Here is a 13374-nt window from a genome sequence, read left to right on the forward strand (position 1 = left end):
CGTCAAATCCCCAAGCCTGTCCTCAGGAAGAAAAAGTGACAGAGCATCAACTACCCAACCCCCTCCTCCTCAGAAAAAAACAGCAATGATAGCATCTAATCCCCAACTCCCTCGCTCGCAGAAAAGAATAGCGATAATGGCATTAAATCTCCTGACCCCCTCACTCACACACAAAAACAGTTCGCCCACACAGAAAAACCAACCAGAAAATCAGTCCCCAATCCCTCTCTTTGCAAAAGAAAACACAGTAAAACAGAAAGAGGCCAATACAAAGTAGAGTCCAATAATCACATAAATCTCAGAATATCGAAAGCATCTTCCCGTCAATGTTCAAGGAGAGCAGCCGTACAAACTCAGCCCTTCCATGAAGAGCGACTGCCACACCAGGTCTGAATGTCATTCACCTTGATGCTTCAAAGTGGAGTCATTCATGACCCTGTGCTCCATGTCTGGTCTTTTCCACAAGACAGCTCATGTTCTCGGTCCTTTTCGGTCCGTCTTCTCCACAAGGCAGCTTTCCAGACATAGTTGAATACCAGATCATTTGATCAAATTCCAAACTGCACGTCACAAGCTCAAACTATTTCCGTAACACAATCAAGACAACAGAACAAGCAGTAGATGTAGAGAAAGTGAAATAATTCAGACTGGTGATCAGTCACCCATGGAATCATTGTTCACTGGTGCCATCTGGACCAGAACAAAGATTAGTTGTACAGAACAATCTCTATGTATTGTAATAACTTGGTAACAACAGTTTTTTATGAGAGCAGCTTTTAGTGTATGAAATCATGAGGCTTTGCTTGTCTAGTTGACGTTTATCAGAATGCATTTAATACAAAGGATTAAGCATGTTGCATTTTGGCCACTTAATTCTAAGTAATGAGATAACCATAAGACAAAGGAGCAGAAGTCAGCCATTCGGCCCATCGAGTCTGCTCCGCCATTTTATCATGAGCTGATCCATTCTCCCATTTAGTCCCACTCCCCCGCATTCTCACCATAACCTTTGATGCCCTAGCTACTCAGATACCTATCAATCTCTGCCTTAAATACACCCAATGACTTGGCCTCCACTGCTGCCCGTGGCAACAAATTCCATAGATTGACCACCCTCTGACTAAAAAAATTTCTTCACATTTCTGTTCTGAATGGGCGCCCTTCAATTCTTAAGTCATACCCTCTTCGTACTAGACTCCCCCATCATGGGAAACAACTTTGCCACATCCTCTCTGTTCATGCCTTTCAACATTTGAAATGTTTGTATAAGGTCTCCCCTCATTCTTCTAAACTCCAAGGAATATAGTCCAAGAGCAGACAAACATTCCTCATATGTTAACCCTTTCATTCCCGGAATCATTCTAGTGAATCTTCTCTGTACCCTCTCCAACATCAGCACATCCTTTCTTAAATAAGGAGACCAAAACTACCCACGGTACTCCAAGTGAGGTCTCACCAGCGCCTTATAGAGCCTCAACCTCACATCCCTGCTCCTATACTCTATTCCTCTAGAAATGAATGCCAACATTGCATTCGCCTTCTTCACTACCGACTCAACCTGGAGGTTAACCTTAAAGGTATCCTGTACGAGGACTCCCAAGTCCCGTTGCATCTCAGAACTTTGAATTCTTTCCCCATTTAAATAATAGTCTGCCCATTTATTACTTCTGCCAAAGTGCATAACCATACACTTTCCAACATTGTACTTCATTTGCCACTTCTTTGCCCATTCTTCCAATCTATCCAAGTCTCTCTGCAGACACTCCGTTTCCTCAGCACTACCGGGCCCCTCCACCTATCTTCATATCGTCAGCAAACTTAGCCACAAAGCCATCTATTCCATAATCCAAATCGTTGATGTACAATGTAAAAAGAAGCGGCCCCAACATGGACCCCTGTGGAACACCACTGGTAACCGGCAGCCAACCAGAATAGGATCCCTTTATTCCCACTCTCTGTTTCCTGCCAATCAGCCAACGCTCTATCCACGTATGTAACTTTCCCTTAATCCCATGGGCTCTTATCTTGTTAAGTAGCCTCATGTGTGGCACCTTGTCAAAGGCCTTCTGAAAATCCAAATATACAACATCCACTACATCTCCCTTGTCTAGCCTACTGGTAATTTCCTCAAAAGATTGTAATAGGTTTGTCAGGCAGGATTTTCCTTTAAGGAATCCATGCTGAGTTCTGCCTATCTTGTCATATGCCTCCAGGTATTCTGTAACCTGATCCTTGACAATCGACTCCAACAACTTCCCAACCACCGATGTCAAGCTAACAGGTCTATAATTTCCTTTTTGCTTCCTTGCCCCCTTCTTAAATAGCGGAGTGACATTTGCAATCTCCCAGTCCTCTGGAACCATGCCAGAATCTATCGACTTTTGAAAGATCATCGCTAATGGCTCCACAATCTCCACAGCTACTTCCTTCAGAACACGCAGGTGCATTCCATCTGGTCCGGGAGATTTATCTACCTTTAGACTATTCAGCTTCCTGAGTACTTTCTCTGTCGTAATTGTGACTGCGCATGCTTCTCTTCCGAGACACCCTTGAATGTCCGGTATACTGCTGGTGTCTTCCTTCAGTAGCGACGTCTCAGTGATGGCCACAATATCATACCTGCCAATCCGTAGCTGTACGACAAGATCATCCACCTTATTCCTTATGCTGCGTGCATTTAAGTATAACACCTTAAGACCAGTATTTGGTACTTTTCGCTTTGATTTCACTGCAACTTTATTGCACTGCAACTCATCCCAATGGCTACAAATTTGCCCCATCACCTGCCTGTCTTTCCTGACATCTTTATTGCTCACTATCTTAGATTTATTTCTGTTTTCCCCTTCCTCCGTTCTGTCATTCCGGTTCCCACCCCCCTGCCAAATTAGTTTAAACCTTCCCTAACAGCTCTATTAAACTTTCCCACCAGGATATTGGTCCCCTTTGGGTTCAGGTGTAACCTGTCCTTTTTGAACAGGTCATACTTCCCCCAGAAGAGATCCCAATTGTCCAAGAATCTGAAGCTCTGTTCCCTGCACCAGTCTCTCAGCCACGCATTCATTTGCCTGATCTTACTATTCTTGCCCTCGCTAGCACTTGGCACAGGTAGCAATCCCGAGATTACTACCCTGGAGGTCCTGCTTCTCAGCTTCCTTCCTAACTCCTGAAAATCTCTCTTCAGGACCTCCTCCTTTGTCCTATCTGTGTCATTGGTACCAACATGTACCAAGACAACTGGTTGCTCACCCTCCCCCTTCAGAATATTCAGAACCTGATCCGAGACATCCCGTACCTGGCACCTGGGAGGCAACACACCATGTGGGTGTCTATCAGGCTTACAGAACCTCCTGTCTGTTCCCCTGACTATGGAATCCCCTACGACTACTGCATTCCTCTTCTCCCTCCTCCTCTCCTGCACAACAGTGCCAGTGACCTGGTCACCGTGGGCGTCCCCTCTCAGGTCATCCCCCTCAACAGTGTCCAGAACAAGATATTTGTTGCTGAGGGGGACAGCCACAGGTGTGCTCTCCACTATCTGGGCATTTTCCTTCCCTCTCTTGACAGTGACCCAGTTTTCTGACCCCTGTAGCTCCTATCTATCACCTCTTCACTTTCCCTGATAAGCAGTAGGTCATCAAGCTGCAGCTCCAAATCCCTAACACGGTCTCTGAGGAGCTGTATCTCGGTGCACATGGCGCAGATGTGGCCATCAGGGAGGCTGGAGGTCTCCCAAGATTCCCACATCTCACACCCTGAACAAAGCGCTAACCCTGCAGGCATGCTATTTAATTCTACAAGAATGAAACAGAAAAAATAAGTCTACTCACCCACTTAAGTGTAAAAATTCAAGATATGGCATTATGCTGGAATCTCATTCTCACCCTGTAACTAAACAAATAAGATTATTTTTCTACTTTACATACTAGTCATTGTGCTTTCTAAATACAGTTAGAAATTTTAATCCCAAGTAACTGCTACTTTTTCACCCTTCTGTTTTCTAAATCCATTTACCTAACCAATTATTTATTGGGGGGGGGGGCAATATTTTCTGCTTGATTATTTTTTATGATGTACCTGTAAAACATTTCCAATTTATGGATACATTATTTCTCACATTAGTCAAGATTTTATTATTCTATTATCCCCAGTTTAGTGCCCTTTTTACTTGTGTTGATTCTGGTACCAAATATTTAAAAGTCTAAAGAGACTCAGTTGGATGGGCAAACTGTGATTTACCACGGACTGTTTGAGAAGACATTGCTACTTTCAGTACAATGTCTTTTAATTTACCAAATGCTAAAAATACCAATTTGATGGGTTTTTTTCTGTATATGTACCATTGAAGGAACAAGCCAATACAACTGATAAAGCAACAAAAGAAAGCTTAAGGTGCTGCACAAGGTCAGCAAGTCAGGCAGCATCTGGAAAGAAAGGAAGTTCATAATTCAGGGCAATAACACTTCATTAAAACTATGCAGATTAAGAATCTGGTGGCATGGTGCGAAGACAATAACCTATCCCTCAACATCAGCAAGACGAAGGAATTGGTTGTTGACTTCAGAAGGAGTAGCGGACCACACAACACAATTTACATAGGTGGTGCACAAGTGGAACAGGTCAAAAGCTTTAAGTTCCTCAGGGTCAATATCACAAATGACCTGACTTGATCCAACTAAGCAGAGTCCACTGTCAAGAAGGCCCACCAGCACCCTTACTTCCTGAGAAAACTAAAGAAATTTGGCCTGTCTCCTAAAACCCTCACTAATTTTTATAGATGCACCGTAGAAAGCATTCTTCTAGGGTGCATCACAACCTGGTATGGAAGTTATCCTGTCCAAGACCGGAAGAAGCTGCAGAAGATCGTGAACACGGCGCAGCACATCACACAAACCAATCTTCTGTCCTTGGACTCATTTTACACCGCATGCTGTCGGAGCAGTGCTGCCAAGATAATCAAGGACACGACCCCCCCCCCCCCCCACCCCCAGCCAACACATTTTTCGTCCCTGTTCCTTCCAGGAGAAGGCTCAGATTTGGGAACAGCTTCTTTCCAACTGTGATAAGACTGCTGAACGGATCCTGGGCCGTACCCTCCAAATATCCGGACTTGCCTCTCGGTTTTTTTGCACTACCTTACTTTCCATTTTTCTATTTATGATTTATAACTTAAATTTTTAATATTTACTATGGATTTGTAATCCAGGGAGCAGGAAGCGCAGAATCAAATATCGCTGTGATGATTGTACATTCTAGTATCAATTGCTTGGCGACAATAAAGTATAAAGATCATTGACCTGAAAATGAAATAGTTTCTCGCTACATTGATACATGACTTGCTAATTATCTTCAGCATTTTATCTTTTTTGAATTTGGACACCTATTGCATTTAGATGTGTGGTAGAGGATTGTGCTGAATATTGAATGAGTACTTTGTGAATTTTTGATAAACGAGCACATCCGTGGACACTTAACTACTTATTATCTGAGACCGAACATAACTGCAGTGAGCACATGGAATCAAAAGTTGTTGATCACGTTATTTAATTGATCTAATAATGGGAAGGGACATACCTGTTATTTTAAATGTAGTGAAACTTTTAATTTAAAAGCATGCATTTGAATTCAAATATTACAAGCTCTGCAAAATGTTTTGAAGGCTAGAAAAACAATGTCATTTCTAGCTGCATATACCATTTCAGTTAGTGTCGATTTCAGTCTTGATTAGTGTGGTGTTTCAATTAAGACATTATAGTATCTTTGAGTTCTCTGGAAAAACCATCTAGTCCCGTATGCCAAATTTCTTGAAAGCAATTTTTCAGCAAAAAAAAATCAAATGACAGGATAAGATGTTAATATCCCTCGCACCAGTGGGTCGTAAGCACTTGCTAGAGACTGCATTGATGTTGGGAGTGGCACAGAGTTGACACACAGGGTTTTTCAAGTGGGCACCCTCTTTCCTTGATGTTTCATGGATTAGCCCACTAAATAAATGATGACTGGTGTCCTAGAGTCATCTCTCATTGTGTCTTGACACTCTCTTGACGCTATCTTGGAGTCCAGGGGAGGTCTTTTTGCTTGATCCAAAGCTATTGACTGCATCTTTCCACTGCTTCTGATGTGGCTCTGATAGTTTGCCGTAGAGTCTTATCGTGGATCCCTAGCTCCTTCAGCAATTTGATGGTGGAAGTGGCTATAAATTCCCTACATCCCACTTCCACAGGTCAAACTTTTGTTTTCCAGTCCTGTAGCTGAGCCTCAGCTGCTAAATCTGTATAGCATAGACTCTTGCATTCATATGCTTCAGCACTAAGTCCTCCCATGGTACTGAGAGTTCCATGGTGAGTTATTGACATCTACCAGCATTTTCCAGTCATGGTCCACATTCATCTGTCCTGTTTCTGGCTTAGGAAAGAGATTACTTGGTCTTTTCCCTCTCTCCCGAACAAATGCTACTGGTGTCAGAGCATTGGTCACTCTTGGGGGCAAGAAGTTAGTTGCTATCCTCTTGGTTAGGTTATACCGCTGCCAAGAGGATTGAAGGTTGCTGGAATCGGGCACAGAGCACAAGTGGAATCTTCAACAAACCACTGGTGGATGTTTTTAGTGAGGGAAGCACATCATATCTAGGTGAGAGTAAGAGTTCGGCACAGACTGGAAGGGCCGAGATGGCCTTTTCCGTGCTGTAATTGTTGTATGGTTATATCTAGCTTTGATGAGAAAGCTAAGTCTGTTTGCTTCCATCTCCCATATGTTCTTCCAGCTGATTTTCCTCCTTTCAATGCTTTCCCACCACATCCATTGCCCCTGCTTTGCCAGGAAGACAGCCTTTGTACTTCGGTCTGACTCTTCTTGTCACTGTACTTCCTTTACAACCACCTTCCTTCACTCTGGAATTGTGGCCAGGTGGGTCTACTTGCTGTCAGACCAAAGTCTCCCCTGCCCCTTTGGTCTTGTCCCACAATGTCTCTATGCCTAAGGGCCGGGGTCCATTTCCGCCCAGTTGATAATGCTTGTGCACTGTTACTGACGGACTTGTCACGACAGTCTTTCAGTGTCATCTGTACATGCACCTTAGAACACTTTTAAGTCCTCTGCAAGGCCAGTGAAAGGTAGTTCAAGGACTCCTTTACCATAAGAGACTGATGTTACTGATACACCTTGGGACACTGAGCCAGTTCTTTACGAACGGCATGGTGGTTCGCTCGAGCTTCTTCACGGTTGTTAGTGGGACCTTATAGGCAGTGGGTGGCCACGTCACCTGGGGCAGGAGTCCAAACTGCAAGCACCAGAGCTTCAGTTTTCCAGGCAGCATGGTCTTTTCTGTGTTATCCAGGCCATTGGTGATGTGTTGCTTCAGTTGCTGGACCTGCTGTTTACCCATGAGGTGGCATCTACCCAGGCTTTTGACAGGCTGTTCAGACAATGTTGGAGTTGGGTCATCACCGATGAAGAACTTTGTCTTTCAGCATTTCCTTGACTATGGAGATGCTTTGTGACTTGCTGGGTTTGATTTTCATTCTGGCATACTTGATGTATTCCTGCAGCTTTCCAAGTAGTTGCTTGGTACGTACTGCAGTAGTGGTCAGTGTTGTTATATCGTCCATGTACACCCTAATAGGGAAAAGATGAAGTCCAGCACTTGTTCTTTCATCGCCTACCACCCATCTTGAAGCCCTGATAAAGACCTCCATGGCCATTGTGAAGGCCAGAGGTGATACTGTATAGTGCAACCTGCCATAATGCCCATTTCCAGTCTCTGTCATGTTGTGGTAAAATCTGCTATTGAGAAGAATATACAGAACATCAGCTAACTTCAAACACATGGTCAGGTTCCACATGAATTCTTATTGGTATAAGACTTCGAAATATTCGTCAAAATATAGTATTCCAAAAGGTTTAGAGATTATTTTAGGGAAGAGATAAAGACCTAAGGACATAGGAGGAAGCCATTTCACCTATTAGGTGTGTGATGAGGTAACATGGGGGGGAAAAAAAAGGTAACTTTCAGAGCACAGGAAGCTATTTGCTTGTCAAATCTAAACAGTACCCAGCAGTACAAACCCATTGGTTACATTTCCCCCTTATATTCCCTGGTGCCCTGCATCTATTCTGTCACTTGACCATCAGTGACACTTGATGCTTTTTCCATTTGCCTAATGAGGGATAATTCAGAAAAGCTATAGAGCCTACTAACACTTATTAGGGCTGTGGAAGAAAGTTGGAGCACCCAGCGGAAATGCATGCAGTCTCAGGGAGACTGCAAACTTTACACAGAGAGCACTGAAGGTCAGGGTGGGGTGGCATGTAGTAGTTAGCGTAACACTATTAGAACTCTAGCTGTAAGATCAGGGTTCAATACCTGCCACTGTCAATAAGGAGTTCATGCATTCCCCCTGCGACTGTACGAGTTTCCTCCAGGTGCTCTAGTTTCCTCCCTCATTCCAAAGAATTACAAGTTAGCATGAGTAAGTTGTGAGTATACCATGTTGCCACTAGAAGTGTGGTGATAAACTGCCGGCTGCTGAGCACATTCTTTGTTGATTTGATTTTATTCAAATGACAAATTTCACTGTATATTTCAATATGCGTGTGACAAATAAAGCTTACCTTTATCCCTGGAGCGAAGAAACATTACTTTTCTACAACATTGAATTGGTACAGAAGTAAACCAAATGTTGGTTGTTAGATTTAAATGTGTGACAGAACCCTAAATGCAAAAATTCATGTGCAGTAATTAAGCAGTTTTATCGATCAGGTGTTCATTGTTTCCTACTAATGATGAGGAGGTCTTTGGAAGTCAATGGGCACATTCTACAAAGATGGATACGAGGGAAATGGGAAGGTTCCTGGAGGCAGAAATATAGAAGGTAAGACATGGTAACTGTTCCTTGAAATGTGATGAAGGAGAAAATCTTTCATAAGCTTGTAGCTTGCATCAGGATCCAGACCAGCTAGAAAAATGAGCTGAAAAATGGTAGATAAATTTAATGAATTCAAGTGTTAGTTGTTTCACTTTGGGAGGGCCAACCAAGGTAAATCTTAAACAGTAAGCGGTAGGGCACTGAGGAGTGTGGTAGAACAATGGGTACATATTTCATTTAAAATAATGTTGCAGGTAGATGGGGGTCATAAAGAAAGCTTTTGGCATATTTGCCTTCACAGATCAATGTATTGAGTACAGGAGTTGGGATGTTGAAGTTGTATAAGACACCGGTGAGGCCAGATTTGGAGTACTGTGTGCAGTTTTGGTCAGCAACCTACTGGAAAGATGTAAACAAAGTCGAAAGAGTGTAGAGAAAATTTACAAAGATGTTGCTCGGTCTGGAGGAGCTGAGTTATAAGGAAAGATTGAATAGGTTAGGACTATTTATAATGTGGAAGATTGAGAGGAGATTTGATAAAGGTATGCAAAATTATGAAGGATATAGATAGGGTAAATGCAAGAAGACTTTTTCCACTGAGCTTGAGTAAGACTACAGCTAGAGGTCATGGATTAAGGGTGAAAGGTGAAATGTTTAAGGGGAACATGAGGGGAAACTAATTCATTCAGAGTGGTGAGCATGTGGAATGAACTACCAGCACAAGTGGTGGATGTGATTTCGATTCCAACATTGAAGCAAAGTTTGGGTAGGTACATGAATGGGAGGGGTATGAAGGTCAAATAGGACAAGGCAGTTTAAATGGTTCAGCATGGACTAGATGGGCCAAAGGGCCTGTTTCTGTGTTGTAGTTTTCTATGACTTTATAAGCTCTTCATTTTCATGGCTGCAAGTTTTTCCAATGCGTTTCAGCTGGAGACTTCTGGCCTGCGTGTGTCTCTCTTGTACTTGATCATTTGCCATGATTGCTGATAATGCTTAGCCCATATGATCAGCAAAAAAAGGAGCATTCAGCAAGTGACCTCAAATTTAAAGTTCAAAGTAAATTTTTTAATCTGTGTTCACTTCCTACCACAAGAGCCTACCTCATGAATTTTCTCAAAATAAATTGTAGCCAGTTAGTAATAATCAAATTTCAAAAATTGAGCATTACTTCTCATAGCACAAACCTATACTATTGACTTTACTCCTGAACAGCTGATCACTAATGGGAGAAATCATCATATGCAATAGTGTGCAGCCTTTTAAGAGGCAGCAGCCAATTCAATAATGTGCTGGTGTAATAATTAGGATACTTGTTTTCAGCATGTGTTTCATCTCCTCTAGGATGATAGTTTGAGCTGATAGCAAACTGTTGTACAGTTTGCAAAGATTCTGGGAAACTGCCAAAAGTGTGTGCTAGGGCAATGCTACATAAAATGCTCAATATTTAATTCTGCTGAAGATCTAAAACAACATTTCTATCTAACACACATGCTGGCATGAATGAAGCAACCATGGTGTTTTAGTTTATTGGGGGGTTATGGAACCTAAATCTCAGATGATCTTGAATGGGATTTAAATTAAGTTCCAAATGAATTAACGTCAGTTGTTTTGATCTTTACATATTCTCTCGTTTGTATTGACTTTGGTAAACTGCAAGTATTGGTCATTTAACTGGCAGAATTCTTGAGTATCAACAAAAAGTAGTCAAAACTGAATTTGTTTCACTTGACTCAAAACATAATCTGCCATTTACTTTTAGGAACAATGGTTGTTTTTTCTTTACAACTAATTTTCCAGAGATCCTGTCACAGAATATTAATTGAAAGGAGAATGTATAAAAGTATAAGTAAAATACTGTATGAAAAAGACCATAAAACCATAAGGTACAGGAACAGAATTTGGCCCATTGAGTCTGCTCCACCATTTCATCATGGCTGATCCAATTTTCCTCTCAGCCCCAAACTCCTGCCTTCTCTCCATATCCCTTCATGCCCTGACCAATCAAGAATGTCTCTGAGCAGCTGCAGGACATTCTGGAGTGGGAGGGTGAACAGCCAGTGGTCGTGGTGCACATTGGTACCAACGATATAGGAAAAAAACGGGATGAGGTCCTACAAGGTGAATTTAGGGAGTTAGGAGATAAACTAAAAAATAGGATCACAAAAGTAATAATCTCTGGATTACTACCAGTGCCACCTGCTAGTTCGAGTAGAAATAGGAGGGTATATCAGATGAATACGTGGCTTGAAAAATGGTGCAAGGGGGAAGGATTCAAATTTCTGGGGCATTGGAACCAGTTCTAGAGGTGGGACCGGTACAAACAGGACGGTCTGCACCTGGGCTGGACTGGAACCAATGTCCTAGGGGGAGCATTTGCTACTGTTGTTCAGGAGGATTTAAACTAATGTGGCAGGGGGATGGGAACAAGTGCAGAGAGACAGAGGGGTGTTAAATGAGGGTAGAAGCAAAAAGTAGTAAGGTGAAAAGTAAAAGTAGCAGGCCGGCAAATCCAGGGCAAAAATCAAAAAGGGCCACTTTTCAACATAATTGTATAAGGGCTAAGAGTGTTGTAAAAGCAAGCCTGAAGACTTTGTGTGTCAATGCAAGGAGCATTCGTAACAAGGTGGATGAATTAAAAGTGCAGATTGTTATTAATGAATATGATATACTTGGGATCACAGAGACATGGCTCCAGGGTGACCAAGGATGTGAGCTGAACATTCAGGGATATTCAATATTCAGGAGGGATAGACATGAAAGAAAAGGAGATTGGGGTAGCATTGCTGGTTAAAGAGGAGATTAATGCAATAGAAAGGAAGGACATTAACCGGGAGGATTTGGAATCGATATGGGTAGAGCTACATAACACTAAGGGGCAGAAAATGCTGGTGGGAGTTGTGTACAGGCCATCTAACAGTAGTAGTGAGGTTGGGGATGGCATCAAACAGGAAATTAGAAATGCGTGCAATAAAGGAACAGCAGTTATAATGGGTGACTTCAATCTACATATAGATTGGGTGAACCAAATTGGTAAGGGTGCTGAGGAAGAGGATTTCTTGGAATGTATGCGGGATGGTTTTTCTGAACCAACATGTCGAGGAACCGACTAGAGAGCAGGCCATCCTAGACTGGGTATTGAGCAATGAGGAAGGGTTAATTAGCAATCTTGTTGTGAGAGGCCCCTTGGGTAAGAGTGACCATAATATGGTGGAATTCTTCATTAAGATGGAGAGTGACATAGTTAATTCAGAAACAAAGGTTCTGAACTTAAAGAAGGGTAACTTTGAAGGTATGAGACGTGAATTAGCTAAGATAGACTGGCAAATGACACTTAAAGGGTTGACGGTGGATATGCAATGGCAAGCATTTAAAGATCGCATGGATGAACTACAACAATTGTTCATCCCAGTTTGGCAAAAGAATAAACCAAGGAAGGTAGTGCACCCGTGGCTGACAAGGGAAATTCGAGATAGTATCAATTCCAAAGAAGAAACATACAAATTAGCCAGAAAAAGCGGCTCACCTGAGGACTGGGAGAAATTCAGAGTCCAGCAGAGGAGGACAAAGGGCTTAATTAGGAAAGGGAAAAAAGAATATGAGAGAAAACTGGCAGGAAACATAAAAACTGACTGTAAAAGCTTTTATAGATATGTGGAAAGAAAAAGATTGGTTAAGACAAATGTAGGTCCCTTACAGTCAGAAACAGGTGAATTGATCATGGGGAACAAGGACATGGCAGACCAATTGAATAACTACTTTGGTTCTGTCTTCACTAAGGAGGACATAATTAATCTTAGCAGGGACGAGGATCAAGTGAGATGGAGGAACTGAGGAAAATACATGTTAGTAGGGAAGTGGTGTTAGGTAAATTGAAGGGATTAAAGGTAGCTAAATCCCCAGGGCCAGATGGTCTGCATCCCAGAGTGCTTAAGGAAGTAGCCCAAGAAATAGTGGATGCATTAGTGATAATCTTTCAAAACTCTTTAGATTCTGGATTAGTTCGAGGATTGGAGGGTGGCTAATGTAACCCCGCTTTTTAAAAAAGGAGGGAGAGAGAAACCGGGGAATTATAGACCGGTTAGCCTAACACCGGTGGTGGGGAAAATGCTAGAGGCAGTTATCAAAGATGTGATAACAACATATTTGGAAAGCGGTGAAATCATCAGACAAAGTCAGCATGGATTTGTGAAAGGAAAATCATGTCTGACAAATCTCATAGAATTTTTTGAGGATGTAACTAGTAGAGTGGATAGGGGAGAACCAGTGGATGTGGTATATTTGGATTTTCAAAAGGCTTTTGACAAGGTCCCACACAGGAGATTAGTGTGCAAACTTAAAGCACATGGTATTGGGGGTAAGGTATTGGTGTGGGTGGAGAATTGGTTAGCAGACAGGAAGCAAAGAGTGGGAATAAACAGGACCTTTTTCAGAATGGCAGGCAGTGACTAGTGGGGTACCGCAAGGCTCAGTGCTGGGACCCCAGTTGTTTACGATATACATTAATGACTTA

Source organism: Mobula birostris, chromosome 1, assembly GCF_030028105.1.
Source record: "Mobula birostris isolate sMobBir1 chromosome 1, sMobBir1.hap1, whole genome shotgun sequence".
Taxonomy (NCBI): Eukaryota; Metazoa; Chordata; class Chondrichthyes; order Myliobatiformes; family Myliobatidae; genus Mobula; species Mobula birostris.